The following is a 16,822-nucleotide window of genomic DNA, read 5'->3' on the forward strand; positions in this document are numbered from 1 at the left end:
AGCGTTATTAACAAGTAAGCGAATCAAAAGGCACTGATCTGTTTAATTCCGTACAAATGAGAGTTTCGTATAAATGGTACAGCTGTATAATAATTTAACACGTATATGGGTCAATTTATTACAAATATGTTTAATGCATGTAGAATTAATATCAGTAGAAAGCGACACAGTGAATATAACAGCGTTTCAAGCATCAGTCCCATCAAATTCTTGGGTTAAGTAGGTATATTTTGGTTCCATAACATCTACCAAAATGTGAAATTTATTATTTATGGTATTACATCGCTGTGTAATCAGGTATTCCACCAGGTAATAATACAACCACGAAATAGAAATTTTGTGACCTCATATTATCACATATTAGTAAGGGAAGCTTCAAATTACGCAAAGACTAGATATGAAAGTACAAAATAAATAATTTGATAGATTTGCGAAAAATGTAAATAGATTTGTACATACAGAATATTAAATTAATCGAATTTTCACATAATCTATATGACGTAGAATTTGTCCAGCTCAATAAACTGGAGAACGTATACTTACTACGTTTTCTTTCGACTATAATTTCATCGATGTCAAACATCTACCTCGATTTCTGGTCTTTCTATTTTTAAATCATCCATGGAATCGAAATCTTTTAATTCGCTTACTGTCGGGCACGAATAAAACAACATCTACAACATTTGGCTCGAGCAAAAGTGATAGACGGGCATAAGCTGTCGCTCAAAAGTATTCAGACATTTTTTTTATTTTTACAGCATATAATTTAGTTACGGAATTACGAATGCAAAGACTAATGATAAGTTTTGTCTGTTTGATAAGTCTATCGAGAATTGTATGTCGTTAACGTACAATTAGAAACTAATCCGTGATAACAAAATTGATATCGATTATGTTAGCGTCCAAACATTATGAAACACTTTTGCTATTTAAAATGTTCTTTATTCTTGGATCATTTAGTTTCTTAACTATACACAGATTAAAACGTTCTTATGATACACAAATACAGAGTAGGTTGTTTGGATACAAACTACAAGAATTATAAAACTGGTGATTGATTAAAACAGTAAAATTGAAGCCAGTGCAATATCGACTCGTGTATTTAATTTCAATATGATATTAATAGAACAACCTTAAACAACCATTCCCTTTCAGAATACTCTCGGAACAAATGAAATAAAGTGTACAACATTTGAAGACGACAAACGTTTCCTCTACCCATAAAGGAAACAATTTACCATTAATTTATCCATCTCAGCGAGCTTCGTATCTCGTTGCAAAGCAACGAAAATATCTAGATACTTATGAGCGGAAATGTTAACATTCCCCGGATACTCCTTTATTCGCACGAGTATCTGCGTCGGCGTCGAACCTCTACTACCCACGCTCCCGTTCAAAGCCATCTCCAACTTCAACGCAATCGTTACAACCACGAAGAACCAACAAAACGAAAAAAAAATATACGACTTACTCCCAGCCAAATATGCTTCCGTCCAAAAATACGCGAAGAATCGTAGCCGTGAAGCAGGGACAGTAAATGCGTGATTTGTTATGCTTACTGAATCGCCGAGAAGGATTGGATCAATAATCCTCGGACACGAACCAAAACTCAGCTGACGAGCGTCTGGCCGGGTCACACCACTGAACATTCTAAACTAAGCCTAGAAGCCGGAGGGAAGCTAGCAACGCGACCTTTCTGGCCGCTAGAAAGGGTTCCAGGCCGGTTTTGCTGTGCGTGGCAGCCTCGTCGAAGCGAAAGGGGATCCAGGCTGGTTACCGACCGTGGTGGATGTCGCCGAAGAGGTGGCAGCGCTTCGTGGAGGGTGCTGCGAGCACGGCTTTACGCTTGCGGCCAGCGCAGCGTCAGTCGTTCGTCCAGAGACACGAACCCGTAGAACGAGCCGCTCGTGTTTTCGGCTTTCCGGGACGCTGCACGAGCCTGCGCGTCTCCATCTAGGCGTCGGCTGGGGGTTCGAACCGACGAACCCTTGGCTTGATAACAGTGCCACGCCATCCGTCGCTGGCAACGCATAAATTGCATGTGCCAGGCGTCAAGCGTTCATCAGCTAGCTACCTCGTTGATTCGATTGTTTTTCACATGTTTCTTCGTTGGAGGACGACCGTTTCTTTGTCGAGTTCGAGCTTAGGTGGTTTCTGTTCGGGTTAACGAGGTGTCTGCGAGTTGTGGGAGTTGAGTATGGCAACTGACCCTTCGGTATATCACGCGCGATTTTTGGCTCGAGTTTCTTTATATGTTGGCGACGTATGTAAATAATACGAGCCGTGGTCACAATATACGCTATCTTGAATTTATTAAATAATAATTAAATAATCGTTCCATTACTTGTGTAACATTTGTAAAGAATGGTCTGGAAAAAAAGCTGACGTTTCGAGAATTGGTATATTTAACGTAGGCCTTGAGATTTGTCTATTTAGAAGACGAAGTTTAGTATGTTCGCGGATATCGAATCTTCTTTCTATTTTAATGGAAGATTTACAGCTGCCGATCGTTCGCTTAGACCGATGAATATTTCGTAATATTTCGTTTTCTACTGTACGATACCAATTTCAAAATTTTGGGCACTCGAGAGATTTTCTACATATTGTTTTATTTACGAGTGAAAGATCACGATATTTACGAGCGCTAGTGTAATAGTAGAAAACAGATTTTGGTATTATTTGCATCTAATTCTTGTGGCAATTTCGAGTAAATCAGTTCTTGATGAACGCTATTAATCCTACCATACATAGCTACAGTTTGAGTAATAAGACGTTCTAAGGGTTCTCGTTGAAACGTTGACACTAACTTCGGTTTAGATAGACTAAGGGAACTTAATGATTTGCATAACTTACGACCAGTATAATTTTGCAATTTCATAGTGAATAGATGCATGAACTCTGTGAGAGAATAATGAAGGATGTTTAATACACGTTATCTGAACTTGCAATTTTGATTCTTTCTAATTACTTAGAAAAATTACGAACTTAGTAACATGCTTAATTAATATAATGACGAACGTGATTACGAAAGTACAATAAAATGATAAGTTGAGATATTTTTTAAATTTCTACTTATCATTTTAACATCCATTGATTAAAAATAAAAAACTAAAATTCTTCTTATCGAAAACTGTTCGTTATATTTCTATTTTAGCGTACGATAATGCTATATATTCGCACTAATATTTCTACTGACGTATAATCCCAAGAATATATTTAACGATAATAAATTACGTATTAATTCATATTTTACTTCATATTTCTATCTTTATATCGTTACTTTAATCCATGTTATTTTATTTTTCTCAAATTTAAGAAATTCGGTAATCGGAAAAACACAATCGCACCAGGGTTAATAATTTTACGTAAAAGTGACGATATTAGTAACAATATAAAACTGGCAAAGCCATCATACACGAATGACATAAAAATGATATTTCGTTTGAAACAATCGTACGAATTCCGTTTGCAATTTCGTTAGGTAAAATTCTATATTGTAATTAGGACGAGGAAAAACTTTTGGGCCATTGGGGCTGGACCGTAATAATTCTAATAATTACTAAGTTGCACAGTCGTGACCCCAGGGACGGGCATTTTTAAATGAAGTTTCCGCGGACGCTACATTTCGTAATTATAATCGTAATGTGACAGAGAATTACGACGAGACGCGGTTTCGTAATAGTCGCCAATGCAATCCGTGGATACAAACGAAGAAGCTTCCCAAAGTATTATCAAACGATCTACCGAGCTCTCTGAAGGAATTACAATTTTAAATGATTGAAAATTAACTCGATTTCAAAATATCATCAATTAATATCTCTGTAATTAAAATATCATTCTATAAACAATTTAAAAAAACTTAAGAAATCGGAAACTTTATTTCTTCCCAAATTACGTGTAATGTTTTCAAAATGCTATGGATAAACGTTTTTGTGGTGAAAACATTTACAATACGTATAAATAATTGGAGGAAGATTTCATCGAAAATATTCAAGAAATCGTCGAAATCAGAAACTTCGATCTTCGTCCTCCTGTTCAGATTAGTCAAACAATCGTTCGAAATCACTTTAGCGAATAGGAACCTGCCATTTATTTGATGTATTTTATGAAGTTTTTACGCTTCTCATCGCTACTCGGATCACTCGACTCCAAGTGATTGAAAACCATTTTGTAATGCGAATCTATCATTTCGCTTGGCCTGGATTCTTTCGCAACAAGGATAGCGACTTTATCGTGCTTTTTCTGTGTGGTCTTCCCTTGCATCCAATGACATCCAACACGTACTAATCCATAACGCCACAAAGCGGGAAGTTTTCCACTTGCAACCAAAAAATCAACAACCAAGAAACACATTCCGCTCATTTTTATCGCTGGCGAATAGAAGTGAAACGGAGGAAGAAAAGAAAGAGTTCGCAAAATGAAACATCGAAGTAACATGGTATTTTCACGTGCCATTGAAGCGTCGAGTTTTATCGCGTAACTCGATTCACACGTCGTTCGTGCATCCTGTTTGGTAACTTGATCGCCCGACAGCCGTGCGAACTAAATCGTTAATCGCCTTTTTTGAAATCATAAAAAACGATCGACGTGGGGAACGTTTCTTCGACGACTTCGTAACGAGTCGCCGGCAATAATACGAGAGGAATATAAAGCCGTCGTCCACGAGATCGAAACGTTTATCGGCGTGACCTAATATCGCGGCCCTCTGAAGGGAATGCATAACGAGCGGTACGTATCGCGGCGGTAGCACTGAACATGGTAGACGCATCGTCGACGATATCCGGCCAGTCCGTTGAATCGACACGGTTACGACCGTTACGAGGATATTTTATGGAGTATTTTTATCGGCGAGTCGCGAACCGAAGGGCTACGCCAGTAGTAACGACCATGCGTGGTCAGACGATACGAACGACTGTCCGATGTAATCGGGAGACGTAGACTGTTTTTAATCTCGTGTTAATTTTTCGTTCGCTCCATTTGTATTTGCTAATACATTCTAGCAAATGAGATAGAGAGACGCAAGATAGGAATTTAAATTTATAACAGTTCATATTTTTGTAGGTTTTCTGATTTTAATGTCACTTGACGGTTAAAGAGGTGTATTTTAATATGAAATAATTAAAATAATTAAATCCAAGTGCACAAGGGATGGTCATGATAAATCAGCTTTTCACTTTTTATAGAAAAATAGTCTTACAACTCTCTTACATCGTCATTGAAATTGTTGACATTTTTGAACTTTTCAACTACTGGGTTACGTACACAGCAATTTTCATAAAGAATAGTTCTGTAAAAATACTTGCTTATAATGTTTGCACTTTTAGTTCAAATATACAGCGAACGAATCATAGAAAAATTAATTTGACAAAGGAAATTAATCAGGAGAATAATTTAACGCGCATCGAATAAACTATCGTATTCGCTACAATTATCATAAGATACAAAGACCACATTCTAAACAACCTGCAACTCCTAAACCGCATGAAATTTCAGCCGGGGAAAAAAGAAAATTCGAGTTAATCTTCTCCGGAAGCAGCTGCTGTACTATTAAACGAGCTACAATCCCATAGATAAAATTTTTAAGGCTAACAAAGAAAAAAGGAGAGGGTGACGTATAAAGTAGGAGGAAATTTACGGCGAAGCTGAACTGTGTGTCTCCTCCAAGAGCCGTAAAAGATCGTAGAATTAACGAGGTGCATTTATCACGGGGAAATTTTTCCAGGCGAGGCTCGTCGCGGGCAGAAATCGTGTGATACGCAGCAAACGGGGCTATTTAGAGAATACCATCAATCAATAGCGAGTGAAACGCGGGAAAAATTGATACCCGGATTCGTCACTGTTCCAGAATCAAACGGGAAATAGGAACGGGGTAGTGGGAACCGAGTTAAAAAAAGAAAGAAAGAAAAAAAGAAGAGAGAAGAGGAAAAAAAAAGAAAAACATGAATATGAATGATTATATACCCGGTGTGTGCCGGTTGAAGTTATTAATATTCCATTCAAAACCGTGGTTTCTATTCAGAACACTCTCTGGAAATTCAAATGAATCGAGTGAATTCTGATCCGCGGCCAGATTGCAGTTGGAAAGTGGACGACCATTACCGTCCATTCTATAAATTTGGATCGTCCTTTATGGTGGCTCGTTAAAACTAACGTAGTTACCGGCCGATCTCTGGGATTAAATCGGTCAAACAAGCTGGCCAGATGACTCGGAAAACGGCTCGGAAAACAAACGGAAGTGCTGAGCAACCTGCTAGCGACGATAACAGGTGAATTCTCTGCTTCTAACCTTTCGCCTCCCCCTCCCTCCGCCTCTCTCTCTCTCTCTCTCTCACACTTTTTTTCTTCCTTTCGCGAACGAGCGAACAAATCTGGCTGATCGAGCAGTTGCTGCACTAGGTTTTCCGAATCGAGCATTTCTCCCAGTTTTTGTTTGTTTTAGGGCAACTTCGAATTGATATTTGCGATACGATGTAAAATTGTGTGTTCCGTCCAGGAAGATCCGACAAACGCTTTATTTCCGTTGCAACGTACAAGTATCTGCTAAATCGTGGATACAGCGTTACTAATTGGTAAAATAACATACACGGTATGATTAAAAACATAGTGGAATGTTTACAGCGCTTCTAACGGTCACTAAAATTAATAACAATTACAATTATTAACATGTGACTACAACATAAATTTTCTACCGTCATACGCATACACATATCAACATTTCCATTTACGATCCAGTATAAGCAATATTTTTTTTTTACGTTCTACTTACGATCAATTTTTCTCAAGTGCTCTTTCAGCCATAATCATAAAGGATATCAGAATAACATCAGAATGAATACAGGAATAAATAAACTTACTAGTTTAACAGTATTTATTGATAAACGAACGTAATAAACAACGACAGAAGACGTAGAAAGATATCTTTTGAAATATTAAAACATTTATCGATGACCTGTTATCTTTTCCTTACAACGCCACTTATATCTTTTCCGTTTAATTTCTCAAATTTGATTCGCCGAATCTATCGGATTAATTTATCGAATTGAATTCGTCGATAACTTAAAAAGAAAATATTGAAATATTAAAATGTTTATCGATAATCTATTATCCTTTCGTTACAACTTCGCTTATATCTTGGAACATCATCGACCTTCGTTACTGATAACAAAGCAACTTCTTCGTCGAGTTGCATCACTGACTCTCTGCTCATCAATAACGCCTTAATTGCCTCGAACAAGTTGCGCCGTGAAAATAACATTAATTGCGGACTCGCATCGGGTCACTCGGACGCTCTTGCACCGTCAGCTTTAATCGGCAGACGGATGAGGCCGTCCTATTGGCGCAAACAATGCAGGAGGAGTATTTATTGCGGCGGCTAATACCGGTTTATTGGGATGTAAAATGAGGCGAGTCCGTGCTGACATGCTTGGTTTCCTCCTGTTCGAGCTCACCGGCGTCCGACGCATAATGGAACGCGCTTTGGCGTCCGTTATGAATAAAGGAACAACCATCGTCGATCGTTAACCGCGTATTACGTTTAAGATTGCCGCCAACCAACTGCTCGCTTAATCGTGCTCGAAGAATCGCGAGATTCCCGCGTGGCATTGGTAATTGACATTTGTGTCTGTACTTTCTGACGTATGCCGATATTCAACGTGTTTTTTTATAGCTGTATGTTGCATGTTTGTATGTTGATATTTTTAATCCTGTTCCGATTCTAGCAGTTTGTATGCCTCGGTGCTGCTTTCGTCGTTGTCGAAAAAATGACTTTTGATTGTTGAGGAAGTTGAGTGACGATTTTTTTTTCTTTCTTCTTATATTTCGGAAATTTTATAACGATGGAGAAATACGAGTTGATTCACAGAATCTTCAACCCTAGAAAATTCTATAAAAAGATTCTATCAATGAAGTGTCTTCGTACGAAGTGTATAGTTTAGACGTGACTCGCTGCATCTGCTTATTTTTTTTTTTTTTGTTTTTTGTTTATTAAGCAGGGGGTACTGAAGTTTTTATTATTATTATACAACTATTTACGTATATATAATGTTTAATGGCATGAAAAATTAAGGAAAAGAGAAAGAAAAGTGAAAAAGTTCAATCTGTGTTTAAGAAAGCTTTACGTAATCTAATCACCCCTGAAATTCTAATTTATTTGCGAAATAATCTACTTTATCGCTTCGTAGAAATGCAAATTGCAGCGGCAGTGAAATCAGTAGGGGTTTTACTTGTTTACGCGAACGACGAATAAATTGTGGCCACCCTCTTAATTATTATTTGCGGCAGTGTTACGTGTAATAATACAGCGAGCGCATTAACGCGTTGATTCGGTTTCAAAACGGAACGCGACTGTTGTGTCGTAATGCGGACATGTTAAACGTATGCAGGGCAGCTGCACAAACGTGTGTCACAATTTATCAGCATAATTTTGATCGGTGGGTTTTGATAATTACGAAAAACGAGTAACAGAATTATCGTCCTCGTGTACAATTGTTAAATCTTTCGAGCAAATTGTGAGAGAAACGACAAAACTACGATATCGTACAAGTTTAACTTTTAAAACCAACTTTATGGATAGGAACAAAATCCTCGAAAAAGCAAGCAGCTTTAAATATACACACATTTAGATAGGAATTTACATTTGTCTGAATTTTGCAAAATTTAAGTACTGGTATGCATATGCTGTTTTAGCAGATGATGTGGAAATTAAATAGATATGCAATATTATGAATATAATATTAAAAATCACAACGAGTCTTAAATGATTCGATGAAAAAATTAATTCATAATTAATACACCGTAGAGATACTTATATCAGTTTATATTTTTAATGAAATGGAACTTCCATACAGATTTGTTTCGTCCTATATATTTTCTCATATTATATATATTCTCTGTATTTTCGTACATAAAAATTCTCCATAAAAGTCTGCAGTCTAATAATTTTAAATATCGTATTGCATTATTAATTATACGTAAAAGCGTAGCATTATAAAAGCTATATATACAATTGTACTTCTTTGAACTATTTCACATTGTAATAAAACACCCTAAATGAAATTGTTTTTTTTCTTTTTTGTAGAAAATGCAATCTGATGAATAAAGGTTATCTCGTGTGTTTCACTCGTTTCTCTCTTCCCCTAAAAAATCCTCTCCCTGAAAGCTATGTCGCAATTTAACGATTCAAGTTGCACTATAATTTACCAGAAAACCCGTATTCCGAGAAGATTGAATTATTACGTGATTTAAGGAGTAAACCGTGGAATAATCCGACAGTGGTGGCATCGAGTTTCTCGGAACAGAGCGACTTCAGTTGCACTTGTGTTCGCTAGATAGTGCCACCGATTGTTTTACAGCTTCAGAGAAGTTTCTCATATTCAGTGTTTAATTAATATACTTAACATCCTGATACACACTACACAATTCCTTACATCCCTATTGTCACATACAAAGGGTATACATTTTCAACCGTTAATATCAAACAGATATTAATAATTGTGTTACGTGTAACAATATTTATGATGCGAAGCTTATAATCCTCTATTTTACACTTCTCAGTTACGTTGTTAAAGGGTTAAATAAATAGAACTAAAGAAAGCCATTCCAATAAACAGAGCTTACATATAAATATATACATATAACTGTACTATGTTTCCAAAATAAATCAGCTTCCAAAAAAAAAAAAAAAAAAAGGAGAAAAAATCCGTAACTTACGAGGACCAACTACTACGTATCTCTACCAGCAGGCATCCATCTCACCGCAAGTAAATCACGGATCGTCATTGCCGGGATGCACGCGTCCGAAGGCTGTCAACGAAACATGGAAAAGAGGCTGACGCGAAGTTACAAGCGCGTGGACGCAAATGGGCTTCATTCCCCAGGCATGTCCTATCCCGTACTACACAGGCTAGCGGGCAGGTCGGCTCCACTGACTGCACGCATCGGCTATATCTATTTAGCGGCCGGCGATGTAGGACGAGCGACGTACGTATGTATATGAGTCAATTAGCATACAAAACAGTCGCATTTGCGTTGATATTAGAGCACGACTGTGCCGCGGCGAGAGTGCTAGCCGGCTTTATTAAGCGTATCTTTCAAAGCCACCGACGACGCTGTCGGTCCAGAGCCCGCAACCCCCGACCATCGATCCCTTCCCTTTTCCGCTGCCGCCGAACGGGCTCACCGCTTCCGCTCCGCTCGGGACCGTAAACTTATTCAGTCCAAGTGGAGCAGATACGGCGGCCAACGAGCGGGAATGCGACACGCGAACGTGTACGCGCGACATTGAAAGCCAACGAAGAGAAATTTTTAAGGCCCGTTTACGCCTCGAAACAGGATCAGAAGGACGATTTTGTCGTTCGTGCCACTCTGCGAATTACAGCATTTTTGCTGTCTTCTTTTTTTTTTAATTTTTTTCTTCGAAGCTTGCAGTTTTTGGGAAAACGCGATGTAATTCTACCGTAGATACACATGTACGCGAGATGGAAATTTTAAGCTACTCACGTGTTAGTTTTCCTTTTCGTGTTAATTCTAATTTTGTTTATTGACTATAATGGCCAAATAGGGCGAATGCGACCGTGTGAAAATCAACCACGAGAAACTTTTAAGGCTCGTTACGCCTCGAAACAGAGTCGACAGGATTACACTGCGGATTTTAGCTTCCTTTTTTCTTTCATTTTTTCCTTCGAAGCTTGCAGTTTTTGCAAAAAAAAACGCGTTGTGTGTTTGTATTGTAAATCCGTGAGACCGAAATTTTAACCTACTCGCGTATATTCCGTGTCGGTTTCGTTCCTGTTAATTCGTTCTAATTTTATTTATTGGCCAGAATGACTGATATAAAGGAACGTTGTATCATTTGTCAGGTGATTTTATACTGATCGACTAATTAACATCGAGTGGCGTGAACGCGAATAAGGTTAAAGGATATTTTAAAGTATACACGTTGAGAGCTTGTCTTGTTTGGAAATAACAGGAACAATTTTATGATAACAATAGACGTAGTAGCTGTCGATCGCGTAAAATGCACTGTATGAACTATACCGTGTGTATTTTGTCACGTATTTACGAAGCGATTCTACAAATAAATTTCGCTTTTTTACAATTAATGGCTACATGTAAACATCTATAATATATCTGTATTTATTTATCGCTTTCCATTCGTTCGAACAATTTGTCCGACGTTGCTAAATATATCAAGAGGATCAATATTTAAAAATTGATGTAAACCAAATTAATAATATAACATATTGGTATAATTGATACAGTGTTTAAAATCGTTCGCTAAAACGAGAGCAAGATTGAAATATAAAAATTCAAAGATCATAGCAAGATTAGTTTCGATTATACCGCGATTCTCGACTCGATCGACTCGATGTAGTATCATAAACAAGTACAACGGTCGATTACCAAGCACACGAAGCAAGTAATTAGCGGCGGTGGAGCAACAAACAGTTAATTATAATTGAGCAAGGGAACATTCCGCGGTAACGTTCACGATTCTGATACCCGCAGTGCGTCAGGTTGCCGCGATAAACCGCTATCTTTTCTTCGCCGCAATCACGTACACAAAGGGGTGGCAATGGCGGTGGCTAGCGGGCCATTAAGTCGAGTTAGCGACGCCGGTACACGCCCTGAGGAATCAGGCGGGGACCTTGTTCCGGCATGTCTGATAAACGGAAGAACAACGGCTCGTCTGGCTGACTGGATGAGTGGCTGGCTGACTAGCGTGATTAGCTAAGTGATTGGAAACTCCACCCTACCCTAGCCTGCCCGTACCCATAACCCATTACGCGCGGAATCGACGGATCGACGATTCAACTTCTTACGAGGTCGCGTGAATCAAGAAGTCGCCGCTAGCCTGGAATAATCTTATTCCTGCTCTTTGCTCTTTTCTCTGTCCATGGTATGGTGCAGATCAGTGTTTCTCAACCTAATAGTCAAATAATCCGTAGCTAACTTTCCATGCATTTTTAATTATCAGGTTAGAATTATAGGCTAAAATATTTATTCTCTAAGATGTGTTTTCTGTACTTTATTCCGCACTTTATTAAAGAAATGTCATTACTATACAGCGTATGTGTGTGTTACAGACGTGGCACGATTGAAGGAAGTATATTTTCCAGGAAGAATGTATTGGAACACTGTTTAAGTGGATACAAAGATTATTTACAAGCTTACTTATCAAGTATTAAGTTAGAGTTGTATTCTAAAATATTTATTCTCGACGAGTTTTCCGTATTTTGTTGAAAATGTTTCTCTATATCGCACGTGCGTCTCGAAAATGACACGATGTGAGTTCACGAAAAAATGGTTTCTTACGATTATTATAATCTTTTACGATTGCACAGATTTTTTACCTCGGAAGTCATAAATATTCCTTGATGTTATTAGACTCAGAAAATTAGATAGATCTATCGATCAAATATACGACCTGAATGTTCGTAAGTTTTATATTGCTTATGGAACTAAAGAAAAATAGCCTACTGTCTTCGTATCGCGGCGCTGTTTGGTTTGCCATGGCGATGAGATGAATTCTTTTAAGAAGAATTAGGGACCGTGTGTGATCGATTGCAATCGTCAGAGCGATTTGTTTGTTGGATTCCTTGGGGGTAAAGAAGCTGACACGTGGCGCTGTGAATTGGATTGCCACGTTGCGGTCGATCGAACCGACTCACCGTGAAAATTCTTTAGGACGGATGGTGTTAATGATTCAGATCATTATATATCATATGATATATAGTTATCCAATGAAGTCTCAACATATTATATACAAAGCCATGTTTTCTTTTATTAGTAAATAAGATACTATAAAATTCTACTGTTACAAAGTTAGCCTGTTTTATGCGGAGATGATTAAGTACCGCTTTATTATCGTTCTACAGATTAAAAAATAAAAATAACAAGGAATTTTAACTTTCGATTAAATTCCTAGAATCGTAATGTTTCTTTCTGTAATTATAAATATACAATTATAACTGCGAATACAACTATTGTTATAGAAATAACTTGTCATTGGAATTATCGAGATAACAATTAAAGTGATATTACATTATTGTGCAAAATACTACATATAGGTACTTCGATCGCATTTTTAACGAAACAATAATTTATCTTGACAGTGCCTAATAACAATGCGCGAAACTTATTACCATATTCCATAATATCTTCATTAATAACCAACCTTTCAGCCACCGCTATCTACCTTTCCCCTCCGAAACCAGTGAATTTATCATTGCAACGAACGAACTGCCGTTATCGACGGCAATAAAAAGCACGAAGAAAAAGAGAAATTACTCAGCGGCGGTGAATGAAATTTTTTTTCGCTTGATATTAACGAGCGCCGTGAACAACGGAGTCAGCGTTAAATCAGCCTCGATACGGCTATTTACCAGCTCGGTAAACAACGGAGGAAAACACGGAGGGGAATAAAGTGGACAGCGGAAAAATCGCGCGGCTCAAGTTCTTCCAGGCGATTCGTCGGTCCCTGTACATCCCCTTTAGAGTTTCCGGTTACGACCTGGTCACTCTGTAACCCAATAGCGGTCGACACTTTTCCCTCGGCTGATAATGTCGCGAATAAACTGGCTGGATTCTCGCTGTTGAATCGACTCAACTCGATTTGACTTCGATTCGTTGGAAAGTCTGACGTGTACGAATAATCGAGAATGTTAGAGTTAGACTACGGTTGCAACGTGTTTTGACAAGCTGTCATCTGACAAGCGAAATATCCGAAGAATAAAATGCATACGTTCGCAAGAATCTATACAATGAGAGTCAAAGGTGAGTATACAGATTGTAACATAACACGTGGACACTTACAAAAACAACGAAAGAAATTTATACGGACATGCGTTCTATCTGATATAATGCGTTCGATAGATTAGGTTTCATGTTTGTATAAATATGCGTTGTTATAAAAGACGTGTCTGTAAAAGAAAGACATATTTTGGACAACATAATAGTTCCATCAGATTTTGAAATCAATTTTTATTCTTCTTAATCACTAGCGCCATGTAACACGACATTTTTAAGAATTTAAGCAAGTATATGTATCGTGTGATACAGACGCACTGCCTATATCAACAGAATCACACAGTAAGAACATTATTCAGCAGCATACAGAATAAAAGATTTCAATGCGAAATCGAGCGATCATAAAACGAAATATGAAAGTTCTCGAGATTTTTTGGAGGCACCATCGTGCAATATTCAGGGACGATAGGCAATTCCGGAGAGAAAGGTAGGTTTGTCCGGGAATCGGTGCAAGTTTGGTCATCGACGAGCGAAACGAGACTTCCGTGTGAATCGCTTCACGCGTTTCTATGCCTTTAAGCGAGCGAACGGCCTCCAATTAGCGGACCTCAGAAGCGTCGAGCTTCAATTATCGGAGCTCAGAACGGTATCGATTGTGGAGTAATGGATGTTATCGTCTTTCGCTACTGGCATTTAATAAAACGCGATCTTGCGTGAGAAGAATTTCCCACCGAATGGAAATCCATTTTCGATGAATTGTATCTGGTGCTTGGTGGAAGGTGCATAGACAACTGTGTTTGTAATTATTTTCTCCTGCGTTTGCCAATCCTGTGTTTTTTTTTTTTTTTAAATCTCCTATTTCGTTAGTCCAGCTAGTTCTGTCGTTACTCTTTTTCCATGCAATAAATTGAAAGCTACTTTCCACGTATCTCGCTGATCGATGTTGATTGACGAATTGCATTGATACTTCGCAAAATTGGAAATTTTGCGTATCGCAGATGAAATTTCAAAGCGTTTTCCGTATTTCATCTCGCCATAATCCGCGATCTCTTTCTATATTCAAATACGTGCAACATTTTAGAAGAACAATTAATTGTCTGCTTCATAATCTCAATCGAATTTTGTATACTCGATGACCCATTTAAGTAACCTAAATATCTCTTCCAATTGTGATGATGCGGAAAATGTTTTGTACGTAATTCGAATGGCATCAAGGAACCAGTGTATCCGACAAGAATATTTTTATTTCTAGAATATATACCTCGTATATTTCGTAATTAGAAACTTTCAATAGTGAAAATCTTTCTTCCTTGCCTTCTATTTGCAAATTTATGAATACGTTTATATATAATTTATTACAAACTTATCTGTGTGTATACGACCTACACTAAAACTGTGAATTGCATTACATATCAAACTCTGGTACTGTTTTATATGGTTTAGTTTGATTAACCACAAGCGTTAAGTGTGAGCATAAAGCAACCCATAAAGACGAAAATAAATATGAAAACATATTTACATATGGGCAAATAAGATTTTGGATAGAATACTTATGCTGTATTTATTTGAATTGCTGTATCTGTACCTTTTTTTAATTCATTACCGTTCATTCATGGAAAATTGAAATTACGCTTAGACTCGAATGGGTTTAAAGTTTCTTCCGGAGAATCAGAATGGCATGCTCGCGTGGAATGCTCGCTTACACGATGATAATTAACTGTTTGTTCTCAACAGCCACTAATTACTTTCTGCGTGAGCGTGTTAATCGACCGCCCGTGGTTTAAATCGTGCTGAATAGGCAATAGGTTAATTAGACGAAGTTGAAGAAACGGGCAAGTAATTGCGGCGGGCTGCAACTCTGCGATTATGACTGCACGAAAGGCAGATAATTTGCTGCGAAAATAATTGACAAGCAAAAAGCTTGATTATTATCCACGGTGAAATGCAACATTTGTCATTGCTCTGTAATAAAGGTTATTTTTACAGATGACTCATTCAGTGGTTTGATTGCCTGATATAACGATAGACTGGTATTTTCGCAGAAAAATTATGTACAGTATAACGCAGAGATCATTATGCAAACATTCCCATATAAAATTCTATATAAACGGATGCTCTCAAATACCAAAATTACTATGTCATAAGAGTTTATGAAAACACAACGTTGTTTATCGCAAGCTAATAAAAACTCCCTTATCTGTTCCGAGTATCGCATTAAAATGGAGAGGACGATATTTGACAAGATCGGGAACACAATTCACGCAGAGTAGCGTTCTGCTAGCGGCAGAATCGCGAAGGAAAAAAGGGGTCAGCAAGCCTCGAGAGAGCAAGAGGCAAAGAAAGAAAAGCTCGTTATATACAATACGACAGGTCCCCTATCTCTCGCCGGACCAGCACGTGTTTTTCCCGGTGTACAGAACTCAAAAGGGGCAGCAAAAACCGAAAGGAAGAACGACCCCCTCCCTTCCGCCCACCAAAAAAAAAGGGAAAAGAAAAGAAGAACGAGTAGAACAACAACGCTGGAAAAAAAAAAAAAGAAAGCGGACGAAGAAAAAACGGGAGAAAAACGTAGAGCAGGAGCGTGTCCATATTTTTCGCGACGTGGGAGTGCGTTGTTTTGCAAAAACAACGTAATTCGTCTTCCTATTTCCAGCGAGTAAATCGTATTCGCGCGAGGGCGAGTTGCACGCTCGCGCAAGCCCGATCCTGACTAAGGAAAAACGAATAGAAAGGGCAAAGTGGGGCGAACAAAACCGTTAAGCTAACGAACGTGTCGGGGACAAAGGCGAGATAAAGCCGAGGTACAACGGGGCCGTTCTTTTCGTGCCAGCTGCATGCATGCACACGCGAGGAACGCGGAATGCATTGCGTATATCATTCCGTGGCCGTGTGCACGTCGATTGAATTGAAGTTACGGCGTAGCGCCAGCTCTACCGATAAAACGATTCACGGGCCGTGTGTGTCTCTGCATTAAAAGGTACTCGGCTGCGAAACAGAGGTGTCCGTCTGTTTCCAGTCTTGGTGCGGAGAAAACGGCGTACGAGTTAGATAACGGACGTGTTACGTCGTATAGTGG

The 16,822-nt window shown here is 38.3% G+C and overlaps 1 long non-coding RNA gene across 2 annotated transcripts; it reads left to right on the forward strand.

Annotated features, from left to right (window-relative positions):
* The first annotated feature begins 551 nt into the window (after positions 1-551).
* LOC112212143 lies at positions 552-6,640 on the forward strand. 2 transcript variants are annotated; one of them, XR_002945934.2, is made up of 3 exons: positions 552-2,263; positions 5,846-6,266; positions 6,440-6,640. It is a non-coding gene; the product is annotated as an uncharacterized LOC112212143 (long non-coding RNA). The 2 variants fall into 2 exon arrangements; XR_004460974.1 differs by having other exon boundaries at positions 552-2,147.
* The last annotated feature ends 10,182 nt before the right edge of the window (positions 6,641-16,822 follow it).

This window comes from Bombus impatiens, unplaced genomic scaffold (assembly GCF_000188095.3).
Source record: "Bombus impatiens unplaced genomic scaffold, BIMP_2.2 scf_0114, whole genome shotgun sequence".
NCBI classification, from domain to species: domain Eukaryota; kingdom Metazoa; phylum Arthropoda; class Insecta; order Hymenoptera; family Apidae; genus Bombus; species Bombus impatiens.